Source organism: Mauremys reevesii, linkage group 7 (genome assembly GCF_016161935.1).
Source record: "Mauremys reevesii isolate NIE-2019 linkage group 7, ASM1616193v1, whole genome shotgun sequence".
NCBI classification, from domain to species: Eukaryota; Metazoa; Chordata; order Testudines; family Geoemydidae; genus Mauremys; species Mauremys reevesii.
In genome coordinates, this window is record NC_052629.1 from 76149607 (window position 1) to 76155371 (window position 5765).

A 5765-nucleotide genomic window follows, 5' to 3' on the forward strand; every position below is an offset into this window, starting at 1 on the left:
GGTGCGCAAAAATGTTGGTGGCCCAAGTCACATCCTAGGCATGCCGGGAACAGAGGGAAACCCTGGATCCCTGGGAGCAGGCAAGGCCATGGCAGCAGTTTTTCAGTGCACCTTCTGTGACGATGCCCCCTGAGGTAATGCAGAGCTGGCTGGCAGGTGCCAGACACCACTCCGTGTGCTGTCCATCACTCGCCTATAGGCGATGTAGGCTGGAAGCGGTGGCAGCGGGGAGAACACCCCAGAGGGATTGGAAGCATTTCCCTCACCCGGGAGCCAGGTACCTTGCGCTCTCCACGAGCCTCACGGTCCAGGGAAGGCAGTGGTTCAAAGACTTGTGTGGCCTAAGGCAACCCGTGGATGCCCACGAGGGGGCCCGGGAGAGGGTGGAAGGTGGAATGCTGAGGAGGGAAGGACGTCTGAGGACGCCCATGCCCCCATCGGTACCCCCACACCACCCACCACCACCTCCCCGGTACACAGGAAGCCCAGGATGGAGAGGGGCTTCCCTGCCTCCCTCTCTGCGAGGGAAGGGCAAAAAGGGCTGGGGTAGGGGAGGGTCAGTCTGCACGTGGCCACGGCCGCCTGGCCTCTCTGAGCCAAGTGCCTGGACCGAACCACCTTTACTTGTGACCGTAATGTATGAAGGGCGGGCACTGAGGAGGGCTGCCCTGGCCGGGTGAGATGTCCTGGGGGACAGGTGGGCGGGCTGAGGCAGCGAGAGAAAGAGGAATCTGCGGCCCCCTCCGCTCCCACCCCAAAACCTGCCCAAGGTCCCCTTCGGGAACATCAGGCCAGAGACCCAACTGGAATACTGTGTGCAGTTCTGGTCTCCCATGTTTAAGAAGGATGAATTCAAACTGGAACAGGTACAGAGAAGGGCTACTAGGATGATCCAAGGAATGGAAAACCTGTCTTATGAAAGGAGACTCAAAGAGCTTGGCTTGTTTAGCCTAACCAAAAGAAGGCTGAGGGGAGATATGATTGCTCTTTATAAATATATCAGAGGGATAAATATCAGGGAGGGAGAGGAATTATTTAAGCTTAGTACCAATGTGGACACAAGAACAAATGGATATAAACTGGACACTAGGAAGTTTAGACTTGAAATTAGATGAAGGTTTCTAACCATTAGAGAAGTGAAGTTCTGGAACAGCCTTCCAAGGGGAGTAGTGGGGGCAAAAGACATATCTGGCTTCAAGACTAATCTTGATAAGTTTATGGAGGGGATGGTATGATGGGCTAGCCTAATTTTGGCAATTAATTGATCTTTAATTATTAGCAGGTAAATATGCCTGATGGGATGGTAGATGGGGTGGGATCTGAGTTACTACAGAGAATTTTTTCTTGGGGGCTGGCTGGTGAGTCTTGCCCACATGCTCAGGGTTTAACTGATCGCCATATTTGGGGTCAGGAAGGAATTTTCCTCCAGGGCAGACTGGCAGAGGCCCTGGAGGTTTTTTGCCTTTCTCTGCAGCGTGGGGTACGGGTCACTTGCTTGAGGATTCTCTGCACCTTGAGGTCTTTAAACCACAATTTGAGGACTTCAATAACTCAGACATAGGTTAGGGGTTTGTTACAGGAGTGAGTGGGTGAGATTCTGTGGCCTGCATTGTGCAGGAGGTCAGACTAGATGACCATAATGGTCCCTTCTGACCTTAAGTCTATGAATCTATGGTGCGGACAAGGAACGCCCCGCCACCAGCATGGCTTTGGCTGCCCAGGGGAAAAAGGCGCAAGCCTCCCAAAAATAAATGCCTCATGACAACTCTTAGCGGTGGATCACTTGGCTCATGAGTCAATGAAGAACGCAACTAGCTGCGAGAATTAAAGTGAATTGCAGGACACATTGATCATCGACACTTCGAACACACTTGCGGCCCCGGGTTCCTCCTGGGCCTACGACTGTCTGAGTGTTGCTTGAAGGTCAATCTCCCCTCGGATGCAGTGGCAGGTAACTTTTAAAAATATATATATATTATATCTAGGTTTTTTGTTTCTACTGGGGGCGCACATCCGCACATTACCTCAGACATGGCCCTCCTCCCCTGGTGGTGGAGGGACGTGAGCCACCCTGCCACTACCCTCTGTCGGGAGGGGAGCCCATGACTCTCCCCAATGTCTTCATCTCCCTAAGTTCAGACCCAATGCCCCAGAGTGCCTGCTTCAGGGAGCTTGTCCCATGCACCCTGTCACCCTATTCATTTTCCTGTTGCTCCTCTATGCCCCACTCATGCGGTGGGACAAGGGAGTTTCTGGGGGATGTTGTCTTGGGGGTCAGGGAACCAGGTCGGCTGTGGGTGCCGGCTCCCGGGTCCCGAGGGGAGATGGGCCTGCCCCATGTGGCTGTCTGTGGCAACACGGCTGCCCGCGGGGTCCTGGTTCCCTCTCCTTTCCTGGGTTACAATGGTGCCCAGGACCAGGGCGTTGTCGGAGTGAGGACGAGACTCTCCAGGAGGAGGAGGGTGACAGAAAGTCAGGGCAGAAGGAGCGGGTGGCAGGTGTGCATGACGGTGGAAGAGAAGAGGGTTTGTGAGGGAGCCCAGGTTTCGAACCCCCCCTCTATCTCCTCTGTCCGATGCCCCTGCTGGTCGTTTTCCCTCTCCCTGGCCAATGACCTCCCACATGCACTCCTGGTGCTGTCCATTCCACCTCTGCTCACCCCAGTGCCCGTGCCCATCTCGGCACATCTCTGTGCTCTCGCTCTCCTTCGCTGGGCCGTTCTTCCCCAAGCTCATTGGATCGGGCCTCCTCCAGGGCCGAAGCACGTCCACGGGGAGGGGCATCCACCATCCTCTCTGTGTCCCCAGCTGACTGTGACCTCAGATCAGACTTGGCAACTCGCTGAATTTAAGCATATTAGTCAGTGGAGGAAAAGAAACTAACCAGGATTCCCTCAGTAATGGCAAGTGAACAGGGAAGAGCCCAGCGCCAAATCCCTGTCCCGCGGTGGGGCGTGGGAAATGTGGCCTACAGAAGACCCACTCCCCACGTGCCGCTCTCAGGGGCCCAAGTCCTTCTGATCGAGGCACAGCCCGTGGACGGTGAGAGGCTAGTAGTGGCTCCCAGCGCACCAGGACCGAGTCTTCTTGGAGTCGGGTTGCTTGGGAATGCAGCCCAAAGCTGGTGGTAAACTCCATCTATGGCTAAATACTGGCACAAGACTAGTAGTCAACAAGTACCATAAGAGAAAGTTGAAAAGAACTTTTAAGAGAGAGTTCAAGAAGGCGTGAAACCGTTAAGAGGTAAACGGGTGGGGTCCGCGCAGTCTGCCCAGAGGATTCAACCCGGCAGGTTTGGTTGGCCAGCCCAGGATGATGGATCCCCCTCGCCCCCCTCCATGTGTGTGTGTGTGTGTGTGTGTGTCAGGAGGGGACCACCTCTTGGATGGCCCCGGCCCCCATCAGGTGCAGTTCCACTGAGGCAGTGTGCCGCGACCGGCTCTGGGTCAGCTGGGAAGGCCTGGCAGGAAGGTGGCTCGCTGCTTCAAGGCAGGGAGTGTTACAGCCCCCAGGCAGCAGCTCTCGCCACATCATGGGGCCGAGGGTGATGACCACTGCCACACCTTCCCCCGTGTCCCCTCTGCCCTCCCCTAATGGGTGGTGCGGTACGGGGGCTGTGAGGGGTACAGGTTTCCCTGCTCCTGGCGTGACTGTCAACCGGGGCAGACTGTCCTCAGTGTGCCCTGACTGCTCCACACCACCGGGCGGGGAGGGCCATGCCAGGGTGCCCAGGGTCTGCGGTGATATCGGCAACCCACCCAACACATCTTGAAACACAGACAAAGGAGTCTAACACATGCGTGAGTCACAGGCTCGAATGAAAGCCCATGTTGCAATGAAGGTGAGGGCCGGTGCACGCCAGCTGAGGTGGGATCCTGAGGCCGCTGAGTCACGGAGGGCGTATGACTGGCCTGTCTCGCCCACTCCGTTGGGGAGGTGAAGCATGAGCATACATGCTAGGACCTGAAAGATGGTGAGCTATGCCTGGGCAGGGCGAAGCCAGAGTAAACTCTGGTGGTGGTCTGTAGTGGTCCTGACATGCAAACCAGTTGTCTGACCTGGGTATACGGGCAAAAGACTAATTGAACCATCTAGTAGCTGGTTCCTGCTGAAGTTTTCTTCAGGATAGCTGGCACTCGTCCGTCTTCACAGTTTTATCTGGTAAAGTGAATGATTAGAGGTCTTGGGGACGAAATGATCTCAACCTAGTCTCAAACTTTAAATGGGTAAGAAGCCTGGCTCACTGGCGCGGAGCCGGGCGTGGAATGCGAGTGCCTAGCGGGCCACTTTTGGTAAGCAGAACTGGCCCTGTGGGATGAACTGAATGCCGGGTTAAGGCGCCCAATACCGATGCTCATCAGACCCCAGAAAAGGTGTTGGTTGATCTAGACAACAGGACGGTGGCCATGGAAGTTGGAATCCACTAAGGAGTGTGTAACAACTCACCTGCCAAATCAACTAGCCCTGAAAATGGATAGCACTGGAGTGTCAGGCCCATACCCGGCCGTCGCCAGCAATGAGAGCAGTGGGGGCTATGCCGTGATGAGTAGGAGGGCCGCTGTGGTGCACCTAGGAACCTAGGGCGTGGTCCCAAGTGGAGCCGCTGCAGGTGCAGATCTTGATGGTAGTAGCAAATATTCAAATGAGAACTTTGAAGGCTGAAGTAGAGGAGGCTCAACAGCAGTTGAACATGGGTCAGTCGGTCCTAAGAGATAGGTGAGCGCCATTCCGAAGGGATGGGCGATGGCCTCCGTTGCCCTCAGCTGATCAAAAGGGAGTTGGGTTCAGATCCCCAAATCCGGAGTGGCGGAGACGGGTGCCAGGAGGCGTCCAGTGCAGTAACGCAACAGATCCCAGAGAAGCCGGCGGGAGCCCTGGGGAGAGTTCTCTTTTCTTTGTGAAGGGCAGGGTGCCCTGGAATGGGTTTGCCCTAGGAGAGGGGCCCAAGCCTTGGAAAGTGTTGCGGTTCCGGCGGCATCCAGTGAGCTCTGGCTGGATAAGGAGTTCCACCTCTCCTCTTGAGGTTCACTGATTCTCTCACTAGTCTGAACCTTTTAGGGGGAAAAGGACATGCCTCCCCGCGGACAGGACCGGGCCCCTGGAAGTCTGGAAAAAAAAATTCCCAACGCCAGAGGCGGGGCTCTGATGGCCAGCCCAGGCCCCGGAGCTTGAAAAGGAAAAAAGGATTGGGCCCACGAGAGATGGGAGCAGAAGCCCTGATCAAAGTAACGACTTTCTCGTCAAAAACAATGAGGAGGCTGGTGGCACCCTAAAGAGTAACAGATTTATTTGGGCATAACCTTTCGTGGGTAAAAAAAACCATTTCTTTCTCTTTGTTCATAATTTTTTCCAACCAATCTCTTCCAAATTATGAGAATAGAACCTAAAGGCTTTAATACGTACATTCCATGTGAAATTTGTCACATGCAGTGTTTCTCTTTCATTGTAGTTTTCACAAACCAATCTTTTCCAAATGATCAGGACAGAATCCTAATTGTTCTAATTGGTATCTTAAGGCAATATATCACTGGAAAACTGATCACTCACTGCTCATTAATATTCTTGCATGATGTATATCCAGTTAATCTACAAGGATTATGCAACTATGCTGGAATTATGACTAAAATGTGTCTAAGCCAGGCATGTCGGGGCCGGGGGGGAGCATTGATAAACAGGTTTTCCAGACAAAGGACTGCAGTTCCACCTGCTTGACTGTGTCTCCCATGTAAATTGAGCAAGGTGTGATTAAAGAAAAAGAAAAGTACA

At 54.1% G+C, this 5765-nt stretch overlaps 1 non-coding gene across 1 annotated transcript; it reads left to right on the forward strand.

Moving 5' to 3' along the window:
• Window positions 1-1763: 1763 nt before the first annotated feature.
• LOC120369596 lies at window positions 1764-1916 on the forward strand. The gene has a single exon (XR_005583268.1). It is a non-coding gene; the product is annotated as a 5.8S ribosomal RNA (ribosomal RNA).
• The last annotated feature ends 3849 nt before the right edge of the window (window positions 1917-5765 follow it).